The sequence below is a fragment of the Triticum dicoccoides genome, chromosome 6A (genome assembly GCF_002162155.2).
Source record: "Triticum dicoccoides isolate Atlit2015 ecotype Zavitan chromosome 6A, WEW_v2.0, whole genome shotgun sequence".
NCBI lineage: Eukaryota > Viridiplantae > Streptophyta > Magnoliopsida > Poales > Poaceae > Triticum > Triticum dicoccoides.
In genome coordinates this window covers 239429172-239443079 of record NC_041390.1, presented here as the reverse complement: position 1 = coordinate 239443079, position 13908 = coordinate 239429172, and positions in this window count along the sequence as shown.

Below are 13908 nucleotides of genomic sequence, written 5' to 3'. Positions count from 1 at the left end.
AGAACCCCTTCTGCTGACCCGATGGCTACCCGGTGCATCCCGAACCCTTCCAGTGTACGAATACCATCGTCCTATATATCAATGTTTACCTATCAACCACTTTGAGACTCCTCGTCATGTCCATTATCTCATCTAGGACTCCAAACAACATTCGGTCACCAAATCATATAACTCATATAACACTATATCGTCAACGAACGTTAAGCGTGTGGACCCTACGAGTTCGAGAACTATGTAGACATGACGGACACACCTCTCTGGTCAATAACCAATAGCGGAACCTGGATGACCATATTGGCTCCTACATATTCTAGAAAGACCCTTATCGATCGAACCGTTATGAAAACATACACAATTCCCTTTGTCCATCGGTATGTAACTTGCCCGAAATTCGATCGTCGGTATCTTCATACCTATTTCAATCTCGTTACCGGCAAGTCTCTTTACTCATTCCGTAATACATCATCCTATAACTAATTCATTAGTCACTTTGCTTGCAAGGCTTCTTATGATGTGCATTACCGAGAGGGCCCAGAGATACCTCTCCGATACTCGGAGTGACAAATCCTAATCTTGATCTATGGCAACTCAACAAACACCTTCGGAGATACCTATAGAGCATCTTTATGATCACCTAGTTATGTTGTGATGTTTGATAGCTCAAAATGTATTCCTTCGGTATTCGGGAGTTGCATAATCTCATAGTCGAAGGAATATGTATTTGACATGAAGAAATCAATAGCAATAAACTGAACGATCGATATGCTAAGCTAACGGATGAGTCTTGTCCATCACATCATTCTCCTAATGATGTGATCCCGTTATCAAATGAAAACAGATGTCCATGGTTAGGAAACCTTAACCATCTTTGATCAACGAGCTAGTCTAGTAGAGGCTTACTAGGGACACGGTATTTGTTTACGTATTCACGCATGTATTTAAGTTTCCAAGCAATACAATTCTAGCATGAATAATAAACCTTTGTCATGAATAAGGAAATATAAAATAACAACTTTATTATTGCCTCTAGGGCATAATTCCTTCAGTATTTACATGTTTCTCTTGTGTGTGTAGTTGGGTGGGGCGTGCCGTAGGGCCATGGATCCAAAGAACATGACAAAGGAAGCCAATATCGGTGGTCCGCTGATCCTCTTCCAACACTGCTATGGAAAAGGAAGCCATCAATAACTTTTTGGCACACACCCCTTAGGCACACCAAGGGAGCGCGGAGTGGAAGGATCCAAGGTACTTCTTTGGTTGTAGGTGTAGGATGGCTAGTGTATAAGCTTTGGGTATTTCCACACCGCGACCCCTCTTCATAGTGTGGTGATCCTACGACTCAAATCAAATAGAAATAAAACCTTCGAACCGCTAGAAAACCATGCCCTTGATCTTTTTAAAGTGTGTGTGTGTGTGGGGGGGGGGGTGGGTCAACCATCTCCATAAAAAATATCCACTGAACTAATGACCTCAGATGAATCTTATCAACCATTATTAGTTCCACTAACCACATTGTCATCACACCAAAATAGCATAAAATGATAATTGCACTTTTCAATCTCCCCCCTTTTGGTGTATTGATGATAATATGGTTAGAGCATGGCAAAATATATAATCAAGGATTTTAGCCATGAAAAGCTATTGAGATAAAAAACTCCACCTAGGTGTGTGCATATATAACAAAGATTTGCTTGAATATGCAACATGCACACGAATAAGTGGCTCCCCCTTGATCATTAAAAACATGCAATGAGATGAGTGAGCAACATCAACTAAATAACTCATTGCACAAAAGCTTGACATGTGCTCAATAAGATATCACATGCAAGTGGTCTGGTGAGAGAGAGCAAAGTATTATGAGACAAGGATAAATGAATATGACATATGACAACATAGAAAATTAAGCATAGCATAGTCATAACTTAATAAGCAAGCTAAGTCTCACTAACATAAATATGAAGTAGCTTACACCATACATAATAGAATATAATTTTTTTCACAAGCCAAAGAAACATGACCAAATAAGAATGAGGCTTGGGATCTCAAGTATAGACGCTCCTAATAGAACTCTTCCCCCTTTTATCATCAAGATGCCAAAAGGAGAAAAGGTGATGCTAGCGAAACTAGACAGTCGGGGTACTCGAAGCATCATCATCATCATCATGAAAATGCCAATCCTCTATAGGGTTGGAGCAAGCACTGGCCTCACTGTCCACATCCTTAGATCCTGGCTCGGTATGCATCCGAGCAGTTACCCGATTCGCCTTCTTGTTGCACCTGTACATCTTGCCTCTATTATGTCCTTAATCTGACACCTGTGAATAGACTAACACATCTTGAAAAGATTGCCAATCGTATTTAACAATGACTTCTCCTCCCTAGTGAAACAGACCTGGCATGTAACACACCATATCACTTTGCGGCCTCATGCACGGTATTCCCACGGGTGCCACCTTACCTGGCCCGGGACCGTTTGCTCCTTTTGGCTCATGTATATGATAGTGCCGCTAGCATCCATATGACAAAGAACCTGGGCGGACATGACTAGTCGTAAACCCAAGGTGGCACTAACTTACAGGGACAGGCATACATGACCCAACAACGAGCATGTAGATCAACAACGTATGAACCCAAGTCATAACAAGCTACAAGGACTTAAAGGAACAACGTGTGACATTTCCCCAAAGGGACAGACACATGAACGAAGAAGGACACATGCCGGCCAGCCTAAGTGTTCCGGAGCAGTAGCAAGCTACCCTGGATCAGTGGAAGCACTAGGAGACATTTCCCAATAAGAGAGGCTACCAAGAATAAACAACTAGGTTGTTGGATCCCACACATACAAGCATTTCAATAACATACACACAATACGCTCGATATGTGCAAATACAACATGGCATCACAACAAAACTCTACGACTCAAAGTATTTATTCATTAGGCTCCGAGGAGCCAGATATTACAATCATGGGTCTGATGACCCAACATTCAAGTCATACAAGCAATAAGCACATTCGGAAGCTTAACTTGTCTGAGTACAGACAATTACAAATGAAAAAGGCTGAGAAGCCTGACTATCTACAAGGCCCTGCCAAGGGCACAGGATCGTAGCTGAAGTAACAAGCTAAACGTCGAAGTCCATGCGGAACTACTAGTGAGACTGAAGTCTCTCTGCAAAAACATAAATGAAGCAAACGTGAGTACAAATGTACCTAGCAAGACTTACATCAGAGCTAGCTACATATGCATCAGTCTCAACAAAGAGGTGGTGGAGTTTAACTGCAGCAAGCCAGCTTTGACTCAGTGGCTATCCTATACTACGACTGCTGGTAACTCTTTTGAGGTGCTGCACACGAGTCCACATATTCACCATATCAATACACCACTATGGATCCGCTCCCGTCTCCCTACGAGAAGGCCATCCATAGCACTCACACTTATCTTGCACATTTTAGAGTATCCACTTTCACTTGTCTATGAACCGTATAAGCAACCCAGTAGTCCATTACCGCGGACGCGACTATTCGAATAGATCATTTATAACCCTGCAAGGGTGTACTTCTTCACACATGTTTCCACCACTTAGCGTCTGCACACGACATGTGCGCGACAGACTTCAAGCGAAAGCCGACGTGGGTGTAGACCATGACCTGACTAACCACACAAGTCTCTAGTCTAGGTTTATCGCCTATTCTGGTTCCATCCGCAGGGAGTCTGGCCGAGGTTTCCACTACGATCCCAAACGATGTGTGCAGGGTTCCCGAGCCCACCAAATGGGTGCCCTGGTACACCGTGCCACTTGCCTACCACATCATAGCCCACCCCTAGGGTCAGCGCTACGCACGGCCTCCGGCATACTACAAACACCAGAAACTACTTGCAACTCCTGGACAGAGGACAGGGGGGTTAATAAGTTGAGCGGGGTCATATTTCAGGGCCCAACGTGTGGTAGTAGCTGTTCTTGGATCACAAACACAGAACTCAGTTCCCGAGGACGGTTTCAATGAGATAACCCACCATGTACTCCTACATGGCCTCTCACCGCTACCTTTACCAAATCGTGTTCACACACTTAGCTCTCAACAGTAGGACATTATGACCACATTACAATTCATCCCCGATGAATCAGACCTGACACAACTCTAAGCAATAGCAGGCATGACAAGCAAGCATAAATGAGTAGGCACATCATGGCTTAAACAACTCCTACTCATGCTAGTGGTTTCAACTATTTACTGTGGAAAAGACAGGTCATGCAGAGGAAAGGGGTTCAACTACCGCAACATGTAACAGTTGAAACGTTGTTGTCCTAATGCAGTAAAAGAGAGCAGGAGTGAGAGGGTGGGATTGTATCAGAATGAACAAGGGGGTTTGGTTGCCTGGCACTTCTGAAGTTAGTATAGCTCTTCATCGGTGTCATCGAATTCATCGTCGGAACTACGTCCACCGAGAGGGGACAAATACCGGCAAACAGAGAAAGAACACAATCAATGCAATGCAACAATATGATGCATGAATGTGACATGGCAATTGCTACCTCTAGAGCATGCGTTGGTTTTCCCTTGAAGAGGAAAGGGTGATGCAAGAAAGTAGCATAAGTATTTCCGTCAGTTTTTGAGAACCAAGGTATCAATCCAGTAGGAGACTACACGCAAGTCGCCTAGTACCTGCACAAACAATCAAGAACCTTGCAACCAACGTGATAAAGGGGTTGTCAATCCCTTCATGACCACTTGCAAAAGTGAGATCTGATAAAGATAATAAGATAAATATTTTTGGTATTTTTGTTGTATAGATTGGAAAGTAAAGATTGCAAAATAAATAGTAAACTAGAATTATAAATTGGAAACTTATATGATGTAAAGTAGACCCGAGGGCCATATGTTTCACTAGTGGCTTCTCTAAAGATAGCATATATTATGGTGGGTGAATAAATTACTGCCGAGCAATTGATGGAAAAGCGCATAGTTATGAGAATATCTAGGCATGATCATAAACATAGGCATCACGTCCGTGTCAAGTAGACCGAAACAATTCTGCATCTACTATTATTATGACCGCTATCTAGCACGCATCTAGAGTATTAAGTTCATAAGAACAGAGTAACGCATTAGGCAAGATGACATGATGTAGAGGGATAAACTCAAGCAGTATGATATAAATCCCATCTTTTTATCCTCGATGACAACAATACAATACGTGTCGGTTCCCTTTCTGTCACTGGGATCGAGCACCGCAAGATTGTACCCAAAGCTAAGCACTTCTCCCATTGCAAGAAAGATCAATCTAGTAGGCCAAACTAAACCGATAATTCGAAGAGACTTGCAAAGATATCAAATCATGCATATAAGAATTCAAAGAAGAATCAAATATTGTTCATATATAATCTTGATCATAAACCCACAATTCATCGGATCTCGGCAAACACACCGCAAAAAGTATTACATCGAATAGATCTCCAAGAACATCGAGAAGAACTTTGTATTGAGAACCAAAGAGAGAGAAGAAGCCACCTAGCTAATAACTATGGACCCGAAGGTCTGTGGTAAACTACTCACACATCGTCGGAGAGGCTATGGTGTTGATGTAGAAGCCCTCTGTGATCGAATCACCCTCCGGCAGATCGCCGAAAAAGGTCCCCAGATGGGATCTCACATGTACAGATGGTTGCGGTGGTGGAAAAGTGGTTTCATGGCTCCCCTGGATGTTTTCAGGGTATAAGAGTATATATAGGCGAAATAAGTAGGTCGGTGGAGCTCCGTGGAGCCCATGAGTGTGGGGGGCATGCCTGCCCCCCTGGGCGCGCCTCCCTACCTCGTGGCCGCCTCGTTGCTTCCTTGACCTCCACTCCAAGTCTCCTGAATTGCGTTTGTTCCAAAAAAGATCCTCGCGAAGGTTTCGTTCCGTTTGGATTTTGTTTGATATTCCTTTTCTGCGAAACAGTGAAATAGGCAAAAAACAACAATTTGCACTGGGCCTTCTGTTAATAGGTTAGTCCCAAATAATATAAAAGTGCATATTAAAGCCCATTAAACATCCAAAACATATAATATAATAGCATGGAACAATAAAAAGTATAGATATGTTGGAGACGTATCAAGCATCCCCAAGCTTATTTCCTGCTCATCCTCGAGTAGGTAAATGATAAAAATAGAATTTTTGATGTGGAATGCTTCCTAACATAATTTTCAATGTAATTTTCTTTATTGTGGCATGAATATTCAGATCCGAAAGATTGAAGACAAAAGTTTAATATTGAGATAAAAACAATAATACTTCAAGCATACTAACCAAGCAATTATGTCTTCTCAAAATAACAAGGCCAAAGAAAGCTATCCCTACAAAATCATATAGTCTGGCTATGCTCTATTTTCATCACACAAAATATTTAAATCATGCACAACCCCGATGACAAGCCAAGCAAATGTTTCATACTTTTTATGTTCTCAAACTTTTTCAATCTTCACGCAATACATGAGCGTGAGCCATGGACATAACACTATAGGTGGAATATAATGGTGGTTGTGGAGAAGACAAAAAAAGAGAAGATAGTCTCACATCAACTAGGCGTATCAACGGGCTATGGAGATGCCCATCAATAGATATCAATATGAGTGAGTAGGGATTTCCATGCAACGGATGCACTAGAGCTGTAAGTGTATGAAAGCTCAAAAAGAAGCTAAGTGGGTGTGCATCCAACTTTCTTGCTCATGAAGACCTAGGGCATTTTGAGGAAGCCCATCATTGGAATATACAAGCCAAGTTCTATAATGAAAAATTCCCACTAGTATATGAAAGTGACAACATAAGAGACTCTCTATCATGAAGATCATGGTGCTACTTTGAAGCACAAGTGTGGAAAAAGGATAGTAGCATTGGCCCTTCTCTGTTTTTCTCTCATTTTATTTATTTATTTGGGCCTTTTATTTTTCTTTTTTCCTTTTTATGGCCTCTTTTTTTCTTTCTTTCTTTATTTTTTGTTCGGAGTCTCATCCCGACTTGTGGGGGAATCATAGTCTCGATCATCCTTTCCTCACTGAGACAATGCTCTAATAATGACGATCATCACACTTTTATTTACTTACAACTCAAGAATTACAACTCGATACTTAGAACAAAATATGACTCTATGTGAATGCCTCCGGCGGTGTACCGGGAAGTGATGACCCACAAGTGTAGGGGATATATCATAGCCTTTTTGGTAAGTAAGAGTGTCGAACCCAACGAGGAGCAGAAGGAAATGATAAGCAGTTTTCAGTAAGGTATTCTCCGCAAGCACTGAAATTATCGGTAACAAATAGTTTTGTGATAAGGTAATTTGTAACGAGTAACTATTAATAAAAACAAATAAGGTGCAGCAAGATGGACCAATCCTTTTTGTAGCAAAGGACAAGCCTGGACAAACTCTTATATAAAGGAAAGCGCTCCCGAGGACACATGGGAATTATCGTCAAGCTAGTTTTCATCACGTTCATATGATTCGCGTTCGGTACTCTGATAATTTGATATGTGGGTGGACCGGTGCTTGGGTACTGCCCTTACTTGGAGAAACATCCCACTTATGATTAACCCCTATTGCAAGCATCCACAACTACAACAGAAGTATTAAGGTAAACCTAACCATAGCATGAAACATATGGATCCAAATCAGCCCCTTATGAAGCAACTCATAAACTAGGGTTTAAGCTTCTGTCACTCTAGCAACCCATCATCTACTTCTTACTTCCCAATGCCTTCCTCTAGGCCCAAACAATGGTGAAGTGTCATGTAGTCGACATTCACATGACACCACTAGAGGAAAGACAACATACATCTCATCAAAATATCAAACGAATACCAAATTCACATGACTACTTATAGCAAGACTTCTCCCATGTCCTCAGGAACAAACGTAACTACTCACAAATCATATTCATGTTCATAATCAGAGGGGTACTAATATGCATAATGGATATGAACATATGATCTTCCACCAAGTAAACCAACTAGCATCAACTACAAGGAGTAATCAACACTTCTAGCAACCCACAGATACCAATCTGAGGTTTGGATACAAAGATTGGATACAAGAGATGAACTAGGGTTTGAGAGGAGATGGTGCTGGTGAAGATGTTGATGGACATTTGACCCCCTCCCGATGAGAGGATCGTTGGTGATGACGATGGTGTTGATTTCCCCCTCCTGGAGGGAAGTTTCCCCGACAGAACAGCTCCGTAGGAGCCCTAGATTGGTACCGCCTCGTGGCGGCGGAGTTTCATCTCGTGAGCTTGCTTATGATTTTTCCTCGACGAAAGACTCCATATAGCCAAAGATGGGAATCAGAGGGCCACCAGGGGGCCCACGAGGCAGGGGGCGCGCCCCCACCCTCGTGGACGGTGGGTGGCCCCCCTCTGGTACTTCTTTCGCCCAATATTTTTTATATATTCTGAAAATAATTCCCGTGGAGTTTCAAGACTTTTGGAGATGTGCAGAATAGGTCTCTAATATTTGCTCCTTTTCCAGCCCAGAATTCCAGCTGCCGGCATTCCCCGTCTTCATGTAAACCTTGTAAAATAAGAGAGAAAAGGCATAAGTATTGTGACATAATGTGTAATAATAGCCCATAATGCAATAAATATCGATATAAAAGCATGATGCAAAATGGACGTATCAACTCCCCCAAGCTTAGACCTCGCTTGTGCTCAAGCGAAAGCCGAAATCAAAAAATATGTCCACATGTTTAGAGATAGAGGTGTCGATAAAAATAAAATACGAACATGAGGGCATCGTGATCATTCTTAGAACAACAACAACATATATATATATATATTGTCATATGATCTCCTATGCTAAAGTAACAATTCATTCACATACTCAAGTATGAATCAGAAACTTCATTGAAAACCAACAAACTATAATCTCAGTCATTGAAGCAACTGCAATTTATCATAACATAGGAAAGAGTCAATAAGAGCTTTTCAGCAAGTCCACATACTCAACTATCATTTAGTCTTTCACAATTGCTAACACTCACGCAATATTTATGGTTATGAAGTTTTAATCGGACACAGAGAAAGATAGGGCTTATAGTTTTTCCTCCCAACCTTTTACCTCCAGGGTAATGTCAACAATAATAGTTCATGAAAACTCACATCCAATTAGCTATATATATCAGGGTCTTTCCAACACATCGTGCTTGCCAAAGGATAAAATGTAAAAAGGAAAGGTGAAGATCACCGTGACTCTTTGCATGAAGTATAAGACAAGAATAAAAGATAGGCCCTTCGTAGAGGGAAGCAGAGGTTGTCATGTGCTTTTATGGTTGGATGCACAAAATCTCAATGCAAAAGAACGTCACTTTATATTGCCACTTGTGATATGGACCTTTATTATGCAGTCCATCGCTTTTATTTCTTCCACATCACAAGATCGTATAAAGCTTATTTTCTCCGCACTAATAAATCATACATATTTAGGGAGCAATTTTTATTGCTTGCAACAATGGCAACTTACTTGAAGGATCTTACTCAATCCATAGGTAGATATGGTGGACTCTCATGGCAAAACTAGGTTTAAGGATATTTGGAAGCACAAGTAGTATCTCTACTTGGTGCAAATAAATTGGCTAGCAAGTGAGGGAAAGGCAAGCTCAACATGTTGGATGATCCATGACAATATAATATATCTCAGATGTAAGAGAACATAACCCATTACGTTGTCTTCCTTGTCCAACATCAACTCTTTAGCATGTCATACTTTAATGAGTACTACTTGTTACTTCCTATGTGAAAACCTCTCTTTCTTTGTTACTTCCTATTAATTGCAACGATGACCAAAACTATGTTTGTCAACTCTCAACAATTTTTATTCATCATACTCTTTATATGTGAAGTCATTACTCTCCATAAGATCCATATGATCTCTTTATTTCTTCTCTTTTATTTTATTCCCTCAAGATCATAGCAAAATAATCAAGCCCTTGACTCAACACTAATCTTTATTATATATAGCTCACGGACTCGATTACATAGATGGATCATAAAGCAAAACTCAAAACTAGATCATACTAAAACTTTATTCTACTAGATCAAGATATTACCAAAAGGATCAAACTAATAAAAACAGTAAAGATAAAAGTGATGGTGGTACAATACCGGGGCACTCCCCCAAGCTTGGCAGTTGCTAAGGGGAGTGCCCATACCCATGTGTTTATGTCTCTTTCTTCGGGGGTGGTGACATGATATTCTTGGCAATGATGCCCCTCAGGATACGATTCTCTTCTTCAAGCTTATTGACTTGCTGCTTGAGGTCCATTATTTCCTTACGGAGCTTGCCCGTGACGGCTAAAGCTCCTTTCACCCATAGTAACACTCCTTTTCATATTATCATAAGAAAGAAATCTAACATTGGAAGGGACGACCGAGTTTGGAATAGCTAAGCTCTGTAGTTCCCCCATAGTGAATCCAGCTCAGAAATGAGAAGTAACTTCTTCATCCTCCTCCATGGCATCTATCCTTTTCAAGTCGGCCTCCATCTCTTCCTTAGTTGATGGCCTAAAGTGGTCAGCATGGCTGTTTGCTCTTGGCCCCGGTGTCGGATGAGACACCCAACTCTCCCCGACTGACTCTTGAGAAGACCTCTTGCTCTAAATCTGCAGCAAAAACAGCTCGTAACAAAGATAGAAGATGTTTGCGTGATACGGTGGTCAAAACCTTCGGGAGATTATACAGTGTTTTTTTACCGACCAAAAGAAGTATCGTGCAAGAAAACGGAGTCCGGAGAGCACACGGGGTGCCCACGAGGCAGGGGGGCGCGCCCAGGGGGTAGGGCGCGCCCTCCACCCTCGTGGATGCCTTGTGTCCTTCCCGGACTACTTTTTATTTTCCTATTTTCTTAAATATTCCAAAACGGACAAAAATTGCCATTAGAACTGTTTTGGAGTCGGTTTACTTACCGTACCATGTACCTATTCCTTTCGGAGTCTGAAGCGTTCTGGAAAGTGTCCCTTATATTTTCCTCCGGGGTTACGGTTTCAATAACATTAGTTTCAACATTTATGGGATTACCTGAGATATAATGTTTGATCCTTTGACCGTTCACCACCCTCGGATTTGTGCCTTAGAAGTTGTTGATTTTTATGGCACCGGAACGATAGACCTCCTCGATGATGTAAGGACCTTCCCATTTAGAGAGAAGTTTGCCCGCAAAAAATCTCAAATGAGAGTTGTATAATAATACATAATCACCTACATTAAACTCACATTTTTGTATCCTTTTGTCATGCCATCTTTTAACTTTTTCTTTAAATAGTTTGGCATTCTCGTAAGCCTGGGATCTCCATTCATCAAGTAAGATGTCAAAAAGCCTCTTCTCACCGGCAAGTTTGAATTCATAGTTGAGCTCTTTAATGGCCCAATATGCCTTATGTTCTAGTTCAAGAGGTAAGTGACATGCTTTAATAAACCATTTTATACGGAGACATACCCATAGGATTTTTATATGCAGTTCTATAGGCCCATAATGCATCATCTTGGACCAATTCATTCTAGATCTATTAACAGTCTTTTGCAAATTAATTTAAGCTCTCTATTGCTCAGTTCTACTTGACCACTAGACTGTGGATGATATGGAGATGCAATTCTATGACTGACATATACTTAGCAAGCATTTTAGGAAAAGCACCATGAATAAAATGTGAACCACCATCAGTCATTAAGCATCTAGGGACTCCAAACCTCAGAAAAATAACTTCTTTAAGCATCTTAATAGAGGTGTTATGATCAGCACTACTAGTTGGAATAGCTTCTACCCACTTAGTAATGTAATCAACAACAACTAAAATATGTGTGTACCCATTAGAGGAAGGAAACAGTCCCATATAATCAAAACCCCAAACATCAAATGGTTCAATAACAAGTGAATAATTCATAGGCATTTCTTGACGTCTGCTAATATTGCCAATTCTTTGACATTCGTCACATGACAAAACAAACTTACGGGCATCCTTGAAGAGAGTAGGCCAATAAAATCCGGATTGCAATACCTTGTGTGCAGTTCTGTCTCTAGCATGGTGTCCTCCATAAGCCTCAGAGTGACACTTGCATAGGATCTGTTCCTGTTCATGCTCAGGTACACAATGTCTAATAACACCATCTACTCCTTCTTCATAAAGATGTGGGTCATCCCAGAAGTAATGTCTTAAATCATAGAAGAACTTTTTCTTTTGCTGGTATGTGAAACTAGGTGGTATAAATTTAGCAACAATATAATTAGCATAATCAACATACCATGGAGCAGTACGAGAAGCATTTATCACAGCTAATTGTTCATCAGGAAAGCTATCATCAATAGGTAGTGCGTCATCAAGAACATTCTCTAACCTAGACAAGTTGCTTGCAACAGGGTTCTCAGCTCCCTTTCTATCAATAATATGCAAATAAAATTCTTGTAGCAAGAGAACCCATCTAATAAGTCTAGGTTTAGCACCTTTCTTTTCCATAAGATATTTAATAACAGCATGATCAGTGTGAATAGTTACTTTAGAATCAACAATATAAGGTCTGAACTTGTCACAAGCAAATATAACTGCTAAAAATTCTTTTTCAGTAGTAGCATAATTTCTTTGGGCACTGTCTAGAGTTTTACAAGCACATTGAATAACATTTAATTTCTTATCAACTCTTTGTCCTAGAACAGCCCCTACAGCATAGTCACTAGCATCACACATAATTTCAAATGGTAAATTCCAATCAGGAAGTTGAATAATAGGTGCAGAAACCAAAGCTTTCTTAAGTATTTCAAATGCTTCTACATAGTCATCATCAAAGACAAAAGGAACATCTTTTTGTAAAAGATTAGTCAGCGGCCGAGAAATTTTAGGAAAGTCCTTAATGAACCTCCTATAAAAACCGACATGACCAAGGAAACTTCTTATACCTTTGATGTCCTTAGGGCACGACATCTTTACAATAGCATCAACTTTAGCTTTATCAACTTCAATACCTCTTTCAGAAATTTTATGCCCCAAGACAATACCTTCATTAACCATAAAGTGGCACTTGTCCCAATTCAAGACAAGATTAGTTTTTTCACATCTCTGCAAAACTCGATCAAGGTTGCTTAAGCAATCATCAAAAGAAGTCCCATAAATGGAGAAATCATCCATGAATACCTCAACAATCTTTTCACAAAAGTCAGAGAATATAGCAGTCATACATCTTTGAAAAGTAGCAGGTGCATTACATAAACCAAAAGGCATACGTCTATAAGCAAAGGTACAGAAAGGGCAAGTAAAAGTTGTCTTTTCTTCATCTTCTTTTGACACAAGTATTTGAGAGAAACCAGAATAACCATCTAGGAAGCAAAAATGTGTATGTTTGGATAATCTTTCTAGCATTTGATCAATAAAAGGTCATGGGTAATGATCCTTTTTAGTATCTTTATTTAATTTGTGGAAATTAATTGGCATTCTATAACTTGTAATAATTCTTTGTGGGGTCAATTCATCTTTATCATTAGGAACAACAGTAATACCTCCCTTCTTAGGGACACAATTGTAACACCCCGGATGTAACTTACCCAATATGTACTCCAACTCTTGCCGTTTCCGGCCTTAAGTTATTTTATTTTCTCGGGTTCGGGTTTTTGTCTCTGTGTGTTGTTGTCGTTGTCATGCATCTCATATCATGTCATCATGTGCATTGCATTTGCATACGTGTTCATCTCATGCATTCAAGCATTTTCCCCGTTGTCCGTTTTGCATTCCGGCGCTTCGTTCTCCTCCGGTGGTCATTTCTACCTTTCTTTCATGTGTGGGGATTAAAAATTTCTGGATTGGACCGAGACTTGCCAAGCGGCCTTGGTTTACTACCGGTAGACCGCCTGTCAAGTTTCGTATCATTTGGACTTCGTTTGATACTCCAACGGTTAAC